The sequence below is a fragment of the Dermacentor andersoni genome, chromosome 7 (assembly GCF_023375885.2).
Source record: "Dermacentor andersoni chromosome 7, qqDerAnde1_hic_scaffold, whole genome shotgun sequence".
In the NCBI taxonomy this organism is placed as follows: domain Eukaryota; kingdom Metazoa; phylum Arthropoda; class Arachnida; order Ixodida; family Ixodidae; genus Dermacentor; species Dermacentor andersoni.
Genome location: NC_092820.1, coordinates 40,541,529 through 40,556,080, shown reverse-complemented (window position 1 = coordinate 40,556,080; position 14,552 = coordinate 40,541,529). Strand labels below are relative to the sequence as shown.

At 44.7% G+C, this 14,552-nt stretch overlaps 1 long non-coding RNA gene across 1 annotated transcript in view; it reads left to right on the top strand.

The window, feature by feature from the left end:
* The window catches only part of LOC129385930 (uncharacterized), a 59,994-nt gene extending 45,853 nt beyond the window's left edge, over window positions 1–14,141 (top strand). Inside the window, exon 3 of the long non-coding RNA XR_008613400.1 lies at window positions 14,065–14,141. This is a non-coding gene — a long non-coding RNA (uncharacterized lncRNA). The remainder of the gene's footprint in view (window positions 1–14,064) is intronic.
* The last annotated feature ends 411 nt before the right edge of the window (window positions 14,142–14,552 follow it).

The window sequence follows — 14,552 nt, the reverse complement described above, 5'->3', positions numbered from 1 at the left end:
CGCAGTAGGTCACTGGCTACTTTATTGAATAAGTATACTTCCAGAATACTCAACATAGGCAGGCGTTAATAAACCACCACTTGTGATAATGTTAGAAATTCGCTGTTGAGCGATAATACTAATTCAGTTATGCGGCACAGTTCAGACTATACCACCAAACAAAGAAGGCACGCAAACACAAAAAAATCAATCAGTATCCTTCTCGCAAGAGTTTTCGGATAGTCCAGGTAAAATTACAAAACCTCGAAACATTTTTGAAAGTTTATTTGCAGAAATGTGTGTTTAGTTAGGTTCTGTCTACGAGTATTATTCTTTATTTACGTGATTTTTGCACAATTCCATAGCAGTGACCGCCAGTGATGTTCACGTTAATGAAAACAGGCATACGCGAAGGGGCATCACGAAAAAACAAGCAAGAAATTGAGTTTATAAAGCTCTATTTAGTGGCGTTGACGTGTTCTCTCACTAATTTAGTGTTGGCGGACAAGTCACCAGGAAGTGGCCAAGCCGATATTACCCTGAAAAGTTTCACGTGTGTGTGGTCACATTTCTCCCAACTGTCATCGCGCTACTTTCGCGAAATTGCAACGTCTGTTAGTAACCAAGAGGAAATTTCCTTGGAATTTTGATTTTGTCCTTAAAAAAAAAACTACCAATTAACCATTTGAAGTGCTTCAAACGACATTTACGAAGGAGGCGCTTAGCCGTAGTCAAGACGTTGAGTGATCTGGGCGGCTCGAGGAGATGAAATGAGTGTCAAGAACCACCTGAATTTCCGCCGAACTTCAATCATTTGCACCTCAATAATTGTCAATAGGATTCAATAAAAAGCCAAGGAGAGGTCTCGCTACACAATTCGCAAAATTTCAGGAGCTGCTGGCACAAGTTCAAACTATTCTGAGCAGATTTTGGCTGGGTATGTAGGTAGAAGAATCATAGTCCCAATATATGTGCCCCGTCTTCTCACGAATGTGAAGAACAACAACAGAAAGCTAAAGACATTTACCTGTTCTTGTGCAAGGATATAAAAAATCCGATCGAAAGTAACCTAGGCCTCCTTTCAAGATCATCACTGGCGAAGAAAGCTGCTGCTATGTGTATGACCTCATAGCGAAGCAAGTTACGAACCAATTGAAGACGCCTTCTCCACCAAGACCAATGAAAAAAAGCGACAAACATGTTTGCTTAAAGACGATCATTATCGTTTTTTGTTCCTTCTTCGGCGTTTTTTTTCATTTCTGCCGTAGTAATTTCTTTGTCCTGACCAGACTGTTATGGGCAAACTTACTTCAAGATATTAACCGGAAGTTTTAGCTTGGGGGCTTCTATTTAAGTACATGACAAACGAGAAATTGTTTTTAACACAAAAGTGTTTTATGCCTGGATCCACCATCAACGTTCTGTAACGGATGTGACGTCGCCACGAAAGCGTAATATATGCTCTATCCTGACATGGATTGCCCCGCCATGCAGGTGCAGTGAAGCGAACTACGGCATCCCGACGCTAACTTGCGCTGACTGCGAGCGCTTCGGGAGTCTTAGCAGGGTCTCTAGAAAGTATTTCTAGGGACCCTAGTCTTAGCGCAGGGGAGGCTCCCACGTGGTGTAGCTTGGTTTATGGGGTGTAGGCCTTCTGCTGAGGTGACACAGTTTCCGCGCATGGTTTCTCTTTCGCGTGGGATTGGCCAGTGACGCCTCGTCGCCTACGGAGTGCAGCTTCAGCATTCACCAGCAATGCTTACACGCCCCCTACTGCTTCGCTTGCCATGGCACGAGGAAACCTGCTGCGCTAAGCGCTGAAGGAAGGCAACGACGTCGACTGCGCGAAACAGAACGCCTTCCCATGTTCGCGGCGCACGCTGCGAAGTCCGCCCCTCGCATTCCTGAAGCTTAGCGCTTCGCAACTCAACCGGCCACGCAAGATATTGAATAGCCGTACAAAATGCTTGTACCTTCGTCAAAGCGACTTGGCAGCAGGACGCTGCTCGCCAACAGGACGCCCCGCGATAAGCAAACCTGCAACGCGGTCGCCGACCCGCCAATCATGCCCCTTTTGCTGCAGCGGACCGTGAATTCATGACGCGATTTACTACCAATCCGTTCGGTTTCACTTGTACGGTTTGCGAACTCCTGCTGTTAGTGGAGAATTTGCGCAGTTCTCCAGCACGTGCAATGAATAGCTTCTCTGAAGACGCGCTTCACTTTCGTGTTGCACCGATTGCTATGAAACAGGGATCAACCATAATTTTCTCATCAACCACTGCAGCCAAATTAATCAGGGTGGACGTACTTAAAATGAAAAGTTCAGATATAGTGAATGGTGCAAGCGAATTTTTCATTAAGGCTGTCGATGATATTATATATATTGACGAAAAATGCAAACTTTCTTAAAACAACGCCACCAAGTTTATAACGCTGTGAGTCAGCAATTAAAGATGATACCACAATTATGTGAAATGCCACAATTGGTACATTTAAAGCGGACAAAATTGTATTATACATAGCCCTGTTATTTCAGTATGGCTTTCGGAAAACTTGTAAACATTTTAACAATTTCACGTGAGCTCCAAAGTTATATGTCGCATTTGCCCATTTAGATTCTCTAACCAATGCAGTTTACAGAATGTCGGTATTTGTTTTTTATGTAGAGGGACAACTTTGCAAAACTGTGAGCTTCTAGTTTTTAGCAACGGAGCTGTTTAAGCTTTTAGTTCCGCCATGGAGCGTTACCAGAAAACTTAGCCCAGCTATGCGCCACCTCTCGTTGCCTAGCAATCACCCGCGATGAGCACCGAGACACGTAACCTCCTCGCACCCCATGCGCGTACGGCTGAGTTGTGACGTCACTGGTGAGTAAAAGCTCGCAAAAGCCTGCGCGGCGACACACCTCTAGCCTCCTCTTCTCCGTGCGTACGTGCTGCCACAATGGGAAGACCGAAGAACGCACGGACGCCCGAAGAAGCGGCTTACCAGGAAGAGCGCCGTACTGCCATGCGAGAAGCGAGGCATTGCCGCCGAGCTGATCCGGAACACCGCGTCGAAGCTCCGGCTAAGAAGAGGCGACGCCGAGTCGAGGATCTCGAGTTTCAGTCCAGGGAACGCAAGAGTCGGCGCCTGAACACTCGGCGTCACTTAAAAAGCCATCCTGGCCTGCGACTGCTCGAAAACTTCCAGCGTCAAGCCCGCCGAGACAACAACGCAGCAAAACCCAGCATAACTTCGCAAAACCCAGCAGCAACTTAGCCAAGGCGAAATCTAGAAATGACTTAACCCCAAGCTTACCAACAACTTAGCAAAACCTAGCATAACCTCTTAAAACCTACAAACAACTTAGGCAAACCACGTAAAAGCTAGGTGATCACAAGCTCCGCTGTTGACTCCAGGTGTGTACCACTTGTCCAAGCTGCGCACATTTCTTTTAAACTCAAGATTTTTAGAAAATGTGAAAACGTTCACGCCCTAAATCAAAACTTTGCTTGCAACAGTCACTACAATTTAGATTTCTTTCTGCAATGGAACAACTTTCAATAACATCGGGCCTGGGGTTATCTCCGAATAGCACTTCCGCGCTTCAAAGGTTTTCGAATAGGTGGCATCGGAGTTGGGCAAGAGGTAGAGCGTCCTCCTAAGGCGAATACGAAAGAATGAGTGCGGGAAACGCACCCAGTTCGGGAATACAAATCACTGATTTGTCTAACACGACACAACCTCATCTCACCTTGCGCTGATTTAGCTATGAAATGGTCTCGCGCTTCCCGTGCGTTCTATTCATCGATTGATGCCCCTTGTGCTTTTCCGTTTTATAAGAAAAAAATTGAATCAAGGAAGACGATTTACCCCTGTGCACAGAGTCAGGACAACGCTGCCGGGGGCACTGAACAGCATTCAGCTTGAGGAGCTCTATAGTTGCTTCAAACGTAGGGAGAAACATTTGGACAAGTGTTAATGCTGGAGAACTTGCAGCGATCTTGCAGGACGATAAGCGTTTGTTTGGTCGGAAATTAAATAAATTAATTATCTTTTCTTTTGCAGAGGGTCTGCGTTTTTGTCCTCCTCCCCGTCCCCTGTAAACTGTACAAGAGCGTTGCACATTTGACAATTTATTAGGACTACATAGTCTGCATGTTTTCTTCTCATATTGCCTTTCCCTTGTGAATGTATTTCTAGGCTTACTTTTGTCCATCTCCGTTGCCAGGTGCTCCTTGTTGTATGTCTGTTTCAGTATGAGCCAATGACAAGAACCAGATGATACTTTCTGCTTCCAATAGGTTCCGATCTTTCATTTAAAATTTGAACTGTTCAGGTTTCTTCTACTGTACCATTATAGTTAAAATAACTTTCAATTTTAATAACAGCGCTGTTGTGCCTGCGAAAAGGCAGCTAACTCAGCTGGTTTATGGGCTAAGCCGACAGAAATGTTTGAACAATTGGAGTGGGAAAATACATAATGAATAGTGTAGTAATTCCGTCTCTAAATTTCGCCATCATGGTATATATTTATGGTAAGCCTGGAAGGCAATGGTATGTAAAGGCAACTTCAAGCTGCACTTTGTTTCCGAGACATTCGCCGCCAAACTTGGCACTCATAACTCCCAATTTGGCGTAAAGGCAACCGTACCGTGTGACCCACTTAAATCCTTATGCAACGCCAGCTTAGAAGACGGCTGGAGCTTAGAACATGGACGCTTCAGCACTCGGCAGAGAAAGGGAGACTACACTTTTTGCCCTGCAATGAAGCACGCCACATGCTCGGTTTTCCCAACAATTCCACTTACGAATGAAAAATTAGCCTCTTGATTCTTGAATTTGGTGGTTAGTATCCAGGAACAGAAGCGGTTTAGAAAAATTCGATAAAATGGAGTTTCTGCGAATGCGGTTGTCTTCACCTCCCAGGAAAATATTTATTATAGCCGCAATATGTAAATAACCAATAACCAAATTTACGGCATTATTGTACTTGCTAATTAGTTCACGAGAACTCCTTTTGCGAAAGCGCACATGTTGAAGAAGCATTTGTGCACCGCAGCGATTTTATAAAATTACGGACCCTTGAAAGTTGCGGGCACATGTTGGATGATAGAGCCATAAGAAAGGTAGTAAACGTCTTCTTTCTGTAGTCAACGTTGTGGACATTATAAGCACGGTGAATTACGGCAGAGGGTTTTATCGCACACCATGCTAGTGCAGTTTCTTAATCATAATTATTATTTATGCATGCCTGTTGACTTCGAAGCAAGTTCAGTGAGTTTGGTATACACACTTTTCTTGTTTCTGCCGGCAGAATGTAGATGCGGATTATTCATTGTGATGTTCGGAGTATACGAGGTTGAACAAAGCAATTCGCAAAGTGGGACCCTGTCGCATTTTGTCTCCTTCAAATGATATCGCATCATGCTACATCGTGTTCCGCCGTGTTGTACCCATCTTTATCGTTCGTTGAGATCAATCAGTGGAAAAGCACAGCTGACCAACAAGTTATGTTCATATGTATGCGCGTGTACGACGGCTTTCTGATATAGGCCACCGAACAATCCCATATGCATTGCGCAGTGTTGGTAAGCTAGTGAGAAAGTCCCCAAGTTTAGCGAGTATTAGTTTCCGTAATGACGAAATTGACTTTTTGGAGCCTTAGCATATTTTCTGGAATGATTGATGGTGTCGTAAACAACGAGGGGCTTTGTTAATGCTTCGTTCCCATTTTATCCCCGAAAACGGATATATGCGCCTACATTTGTCACTACTTTTAAAGACACCGTAGTGCTTAATAGTGAGCCATCCTCGTTTCCACTATAACTCCAACCCCCCCACGAAAAGATGTATGTGTACACATTAGTCACCACTTTTAAAGGCACCGAAGCGCTTAATAGTGAGCCATCCTCGTTTCCACTATAACTCCAACCCCCCTACGAAAAGATGTATGTGTACACATTAGTCACCACTTTTAAAGGCACCGAAGCGCTTAATAGTGAGCCATCCTCGTTTCCACTATAACTCCAACCCCCCCACGAAAAGATGTATGTGTACACATTAGTCACCACTTTTAAAGGCACCGAAGCGCTTAATAGTGAGCCATCCTCGTTTCCACTATAACTCCAACCCCCCCACGAAAAGATGTATGTGTACACATTAGTCACCACTTTTAAAGGCACCGAAGCGCTTAATAGTGAGCCATCCTCGTTTCCACTATAACTCCAACCCCCCCACGAAAAGATGTATGTGTACACATTAGTCACCACTTTTAAAGGCACCGAAGCGCTTAATAGTGAGCCATCCTCGTTTCCACTATAACTCCAACCCCCCCACGAAAAGATGTATGTGTACACATTAGTCACCACTTTTAAAGGCACCGAAGCGCTTAATAGTGAGCCATCCTCGTTTCCACTATAACTCCAACCCCCCCACGAAAAGATGTATGTGTACACATTAGTCACCACTTTTAAAGGCACCGAAGCGCTTAATAGTGAGCCATCCTCGTTTCCACTATAACTCCAACCCCCCCACGAAAAGATGTATGTGTACACATTAGTCACCACTTTTAAAGGCACCGAAGCGCTTAATAGTGAGCCATCCTCGTTTCCACTATAACTCCAACCCCCCCACGAAAAGATGTATGTGTACACATTAGTCACCACTTTTAAAGGCACCGAAGCGCTTAATAGTGAGCCATCCTCGTTTCCACTATAACTCCAACCCCCCCACGAAAAGATGTATGTGTACACATTAGTCACCACTTTTAAAGGCACCGAAGCGCTTAATAGTGAGCCATCCTCGTTTCCACTATAACTCCAACCCCCCCACGAAAAGATGTATGTGTACACATTAGTCACCACTTTTAAAGGCACCGAAGCGCTTAATAGTGAGCCATCCTCGTTTCCACTATAACTCCAACCCCCCCACGAAAAGATGTATGTGTACACATTAGTCACCACTTTTAAAGGCACCGAAGCGCTTAATAGTGAGCCATCCTCGTTTCCACTATAACTCCAACCCCCCCACGAAAAGATGTATGTGTACACATTAGTCACCACTTTTAAAGGCACCGAAGCGCTTAATAGTGAGCCATCCTCGTTTCCACTATAACTCCAACCCCCCCACGAAAAGATGTATGTGTACACATTAGTCACCACTTTTAAAGGCACCGAAGCGCTTAATAGTGAGCCATCCTCGTTTCCACTATAACTCCAACCCCCCCACGAAAAGATGTATGTGTACACATTAGTCACCACTTTTAAAGGCACCGAAGCGCTTAATAGTGAGCCATCCTCGTTTCCACTATAACTCCAACCCCCCCACGAAAAGATGTATGTGTACACATTAGTCACCACTTTTAAAGGCACCGAAGCGCTTAATAGTGAGCCATCCTCGTTTCCACTATAACTCCAACCCCCCCACGAAAAGATGTATGTGTACACATTAGTCACCACTTTTAAAGGCACCGAAGCGCTTAATAGTGAGCCATCCTCGTTTCCACTATAACTCCAACCCCCCCACGAAAAGATGTATGTGTACACATTAGTCACCACTTTTAAAGGCACCGAAGCGCTTAATAGTGAGCCATCCTCGTTTCCACTATAACTCCAACCCCCCCACGAAAAGATGTATGTGTACACATTAGTCACCACTTTTAAAGGCACCGAAGCGCTTAATAGTGAGCCATCCTCGTTTCCACTATAACTCCAACCCCCCCACGAAAAGATGTATGTGTACACATTAGTCACCACTTTTAAAGGCACCGAAGCGCTTAATAGTGAGCCATCCTCGTTTCCACTATAACTCCAACCCCCCCACGAAAAGATGTATGTGTACACATTAGTCACCACTTTTAAAGGCACCGAAGCGCTTAATAGTGAGCCATCCTCGTTTCCACTATAACTCCAACCCCCCCACGAAAAGATGTATGTGTACACATTAGTCACCACTTTTAAAGGCACCGAAGCGCTTAATAGTGAGCCATCCTCGTTTCCACTATAACTCCAACCCCCCCACGAAAAGATGTATGTGTACACATTAGTCACCACTTTTAAAGGCACCGAAGCGCTTAATAGTGAGCCATCCTCGTTTCCACTATAACTCCAACCCCCCCACGAAAAGATGTATGTGTACACATTAGTCACCACTTTTAAAGGCACCGAAGCGCTTAATAGTGAGCCATCCTCGTTTCCACTATAACTCCAACCCCCCCACGAAAAGATGTATGTGTACACATTAGTCACCACTTTTAAAGGCACCGAAGCGCTTAATAGTGAGCCATCCTCGTTTCCACTATAACTCCAACCCCCCCACGAAAAGATGTATGTGTACACATTAGTCACCACTTTTAAAGGCACCGAAGCGCTTAATAGTGAGCCATCCTCGTTTCCACTATAACTCCAACCCCCCCACGAAAAGATGTATGTGTACACATTAGTCACCACTTTTAAAGGCACCGAAGCGCTTAATAGTGAGCCATCCTCGTTTCCACTATAACTCCAACCCCCCCACGAAAAGATGTATGTGTACACATTAGTCACCACTTTTAAAGGCACCGAAGCGCTTAATAGTGAGCCATCCTCGTTTCCACTATAACTCCAACCCCCCCACGAAAAGATGTATGTGTACACATTAGTCACCACTTTTAAAGGCACCGAAGCGCTTAATAGTGAGCCATCCTCGTTTCCACTATAACTCCAACCCCCCCACGAAAAGATGTATGTGTACACATTAGTCACCACTTTTAAAGGCACCGAAGCGCTTAATAGTGAGCCATCCTCGTTTCCACTATAACTCCAACCCCCCCACGAAAAGATGTATGTGTACACATTAGTCACCACTTTTAAAGGCACCGAAGCGCTTAATAGTGAGCCATCCTCGTTTCCACTATAACTCCAACCCCCCCACGAAAAGATGTATGTGTACACATTAGTCACCACTTTTAAAGGCACCGAAGCGCTTAATAGTGAGCCATCCTCGTTTCCACTATAACTCCAACCCCCCCACGAAAAGATGTATGTGTACACATTAGTCACCACTTTTAAAGGCACCGAAGCGCTTAATAGTGAGCCATCCTCGTTTCCACTATAACTCCAACCCCCCCACGAAAAGATGTATGTGTACACATTAGTCACCACTTTTAAAGGCACCGAAGCGCTTAATAGTGAGCCATCCTCGTTTCCACTATAACTCCAACCCCCCCACGAAAAGATGTATGTGTACACATTAGTCACCACTTTTAAAGGCACCGAAGCGCTTAATAGTGAGCCATCCTCGTTTCCACTATAACTCCAACCCCCCCACGAAAAGATGTATGTGTACACATTAGTCACCACTTTTAAAGGCACCGAAGCGCTTAATAGTGAGCCATCCTCGTTTCCACTATAACTCCAACCCCCCCACGAAAAGATGTATGTGTACACATTAGTCACCACTTTTAAAGGCACCGAAGCGCTTAATAGTGAGCCATCCTCGTTTCCACTATAACTCCAACCCCCCCACGAAAAGATGTATGTGTACACATTAGTCACCACTTTTAAAGGCACCGAAGCGCTTAATAGTGAGCCATCCTCGTTTCCACTATAACTCCAACCCCCCCACGAAAAGATGTATGTGTACACATTAGTCACCACTTTTAAAGGCACCGAAGCGCTTAATAGTGAGCCATCCTCGTTTCCACTATAACTCCAACCCCCCCACGAAAAGATGTATGTGTACACATTAGTCACCACTTTTAAAGGCACCGAAGCGCTTAATAGTGAGCCATCCTCGTTTCCACTATAACTCCAACCCCCCCACGAAAAGATGTATGTGTACACATTAGTCACCACTTTTAAAGGCACCGAAGCGCTTAATAGTGAGCCATCCTCGTTTCCACTATAACTCCAACCCCCCCACGAAAAGATGTATGTGTACACATTAGTCACCACTTTTAAAGGCACCGAAGCGCTTAATAGTGAGCCATCCTCGTTTCCACTATAACTCCAACCCCCCCACGAAAAGATGTATGTGTACACATTAGTCACCACTTTTAAAGGCACCGAAGCGCTTAATAGTGAGCCATCCTCGTTTCCACTATAACTCCAACCCCCCCACGAAAAGATGTATGTGTACACATTAGTCACCACTTTTAAAGGCACCGAAGCGCTTAATAGTGAGCCATCCTCGTTTCCACTATAACTCCAACCCCCCCACGAAAAGATGTATGTGTACACATTAGTCACCACTTTTAAAGGCACCGAAGCGCTTAATAGTGAGCCATCCTCGTTTCCACTATAACTCCAACCCCCCCACGAAAAGATGTATGTGTACACATTAGTCACCACTTTTAAAGGCACCGAAGCGCTTAATAGTGAGCCATCCTCGTTTCCACTATAACTCCAACCCCCCCACGAAAAGATGTATGTGTACACATTAGTCACCACTTTTAAAGGCACCGAAGCGCTTAATAGTGAGCCATCCTCGTTTCCACTATAACTCCAACCCCCCCACGAAAAGATGTATGTGTACACATTAGTCACCACTTTTAAAGGCACCGAAGCGCTTAATAGTGAGCCATCCTCGTTTCCACTATAACTCCAACCCCCCCACGAAAAGATGTATGTGTACACATTAGTCACCACTTTTAAAGGCACCGAAGCGCTTAATAGTGAGCCATCCTCGTTTCCACTATAACTCCAACCCCCCCACGAAAAGATGTATGTGTACACATTAGTCACCACTTTTAAAGGCACCGAAGCGCTTAATAGTGAGCCATCCTCGTTTCCACTATAACTCCAACCCCCCCACGAAAAGATGTATGTGTACACATTAGTCACCACTTTTAAAGGCACCGAAGCGCTTAATAGTGAGCCATCCTCGTTTCCACTATAACTCCAACCCCCCCACGAAAAGATGTATGTGTACACATTAGTCACCACTTTTAAAGGCACCGAAGCGCTTAATAGTGAGCCATCCTCGTTTCCACTATAACTCCAACCCCCCCACGAAAAGATGTATGTGTACACATTAGTCACCACTTTTAAAGGCACCGAAGCGCTTAATAGTGAGCCATCCTCGTTTCCACTATAACTCCAACCCCCCCACGAAAAGATGTATGTGTACACATTAGTCACCACTTTTAAAGGCACCGAAGCGCTTAATAGTGAGCCATCCTCGTTTCCACTATAACTCCAACCCCCCCACGAAAAGATGTATGTGTACACATTAGTCACCACTTTTAAAGGCACCGAAGCGCTTAATAGTGAGCCATCCTCGTTTCCACTATAACTCCAACCCCCCCACGAAAAGATGTATGTGTACACATTAGTCACCACTTTTAAAGGCACCGAAGCGCTTAATAGTGAGCCATCCTCGTTTCCACTATAACTCCAACCCCCCCACGAAAAGATGTATGTGTACACATTAGTCACCACTTTTAAAGGCACCGAAGCGCTTAATAGTGAGCCATCCTCGTTTCCACTATAACTCCAACCCCCCCACGAAAAGATGTATGTGTACACATTAGTCACCACTTTTAAAGGCACCGAAGCGCTTAATAGTGAGCCATCCTCGTTTCCACTATAACTCCAACCCCCCCACGAAAAGATGTATGTGTACACATTAGTCACCACTTTTAAAGGCACCGAAGCGCTTAATAGTGAGCCATCCTCGTTTCCACTATAACTCCAACCCCCCCACGAAAAGATGTATGTGTACACATTAGTCACCACTTTTAAAGGCACCGAAGCGCTTAATAGTGAGCCATCCTCGTTTCCACTATAACTCCAACCCCCCCACGAAAAGATGTATGTGTACACATTAGTCACCACTTTTAAAGGCACCGAAGCGCTTAATAGTGAGCCATCCTCGTTTCCACTATAACTCCAACCCCCCCACGAAAAGATGTATGTGTACACATTAGTCACCACTTTTAAAGGCACCGAAGCGCTTAATAGTGAGCCATCCTCGTTTCCACTATAACTCCAACCCCCCCACGAAAAGATGTATGTGTACACATTAGTCACCACTTTTAAAGGCACCGAAGCGCTTAATAGTGAGCCATCCTCGTTTCCACTATAACTCCAACCCCCCCACGAAAAGATGTATGTGTACACATTAGTCACCACTTTTAAAGGCACCGAAGCGCTTAATAGTGAGCCATCCTCGTTTCCACTATAACTCCAACCCCCCCACGAAAAGATGTATGTGTACACATTAGTCACCACTTTTAAAGGCACCGAAGCGCTTAATAGTGAGCCATCCTCGTTTCCACTATAACTCCAACCCCCCCACGAAAAGATGTATGTGTACACATTAGTCACCACTTTTAAAGGCACCGAAGCGCTTAATAGTGAGCCATCCTCGTTTCCACTATAACTCCAACCCCCCCACGAAAAGATGTATGTGTACACATTAGTCACCACTTTTAAAGGCACCGAAGCGCTTAATAGTGAGCCATCCTCGTTTCCACTATAACTCCAACCCCCCCACGAAAAGATGTATGTGTACACATTAGTCACCACTTTTAAAGGCACCGAAGCGCTTAATAGTGAGCCATCCTCGTTTCCACTATAACTCCAACCCCCCCACGAAAAGATGTATGTGTACACATTAGTCACCACTTTTAAAGGCACCGAAGCGCTTAATAGTGAGCCATCCTCGTTTCCACTATAACTCCAACCCCCCCACGAAAAGATGTATGTGTACACATTAGTCACCACTTTTAAAGGCACCGAAGCGCTTAATAGTGAGCCATCCTCGTTTCCACTATAACTCCAACCCCCCCACGAAAAGATGTATGTGTACACATTAGTCACCACTTTTAAAGGCACCGAAGCGCTTAATAGTGAGCCATCCTCGTTTCCACTATAACTCCAACCCCCCCACGAAAAGATGTATGTGTACACATTAGTCACCACTTTTAAAGGCACCGAAGCGCTTAATAGTGAGCCATCCTCGTTTCCACTATAACTCCAACCCCCCCACGAAAAGATGTATGTGTACACATTAGTCACCACTTTTAAAGGCACCGAAGCGCTTAATAGTGAGCCATCCTCGTTTCCACTATAACTCCAACCCCCCCACGAAAAGATGTATGTGTACACATTAGTCACCACTTTTAAAGGCACCGAAGCGCTTAATAGTGAGCCATCCTCGTTTCCACTATAACTCCAACCCCCCCACGAAAAGATGTATGTGTACACATTAGTCACCACTTTTAAAGGCACCGAAGCGCTTAATAGTGAGCCATTCTCGTTTCCACTATAACTCCAACCCCCCCACGAAAAGATGTATGTGTACACATTAGTCACCACTTTTAAAGGCACCGAAGCGCTTAATAGTGAGCCATCCTCGTTTCCACTATAACTCCAACCCCCCCACGAAAAGATGTATGTGTACACATTAGTCACCACTTTTAAAGGCACCGAAGCGCTTAATAGTGAGCCATCCTCGTTTCCACTATAACTCCAACCCCCCCACGAAAAGATGTATGTGTACACATTAGTCACCACTTTTAAAGGCACCGAAGCGCTTAATAGTGAGCCATCCTCGTTTCCACTATAACTCCAACCCCCCCACGAAAAGATGTATGTGTACACATTAGTCACCACTTTTAAAGGCACCGAAGCGCTTAATAGTGAGCCATCCTCGTTTCCACTATAACTCCAACCCCCCCACGAAAAGATGTATGTGTACACATTAGTCACCACTTTTAAAGGCACCGAAGCGCTTCACAATGAATAATCCGAGAGAACCAAAGAAACTGCTTTTTCCGACAAAGAACCATCCAAAAATTTGATAACGTTTGAGAAATTTTGGCGTTGTTTTCACTATTCATGTTCCCACGATGCACTCAGCACCGTAGGATTCAGTTTAAAGCTATACATAAATGTTAATAACAAATACGTCTAGCAATAATTAAAACACAAACCAGACAAGGTTTCAGGCAAGTAGTTGTCATCACCATCACTTGGCGGCTTTTCTTTAAAAAATGAGTGTTTTGCATCCCAAGCTGACTGATTTTTCAGAAAAAGAAAGTTATGAGCACTATTGTTGTGCAAACGAGTGCGCACCTTTGTTAAGAAATAATTGCGCTTTGCGTTTTCTATGAAGGCTGCATGCCGCCAATACCAAGAAGATCAATTCTTGTGGACTACTATCTTCGTTTATGGAATACCACCGAATGCAGAGTAAGTACACGATTTCTGATCACGTAAACTATAACGTACAAATTGACATGCTAAAAACTGTAGCAAAGACACTTGCAGGTTTGAGGAGCAACTCAACTAGCGTATCATAACATGGCGGGCCCTTGGTGCATACCCTGTATCAATATCTTTAAAAATTGACAGCAACCCATTACCCTTGAAAATATCGTGCTTAGTATTCATTTGAATGTAAAGAAAAATATGTATCCTAGCGGTTGCAAGAAGTCAACAGAGGGAACGCAGGCTTTATGGAAGGATTTTGTATGGGTTAGGCTCATGCTATTGCGGTGTATGGCTGGCGTAAAATTTATGTTTCGGTCGAGCTGCGCATTACAAATATAGTTTAGTTAGGTACATTAGTCCTGCAGAAGGCCGCAATGTGGAGGCAAGTAC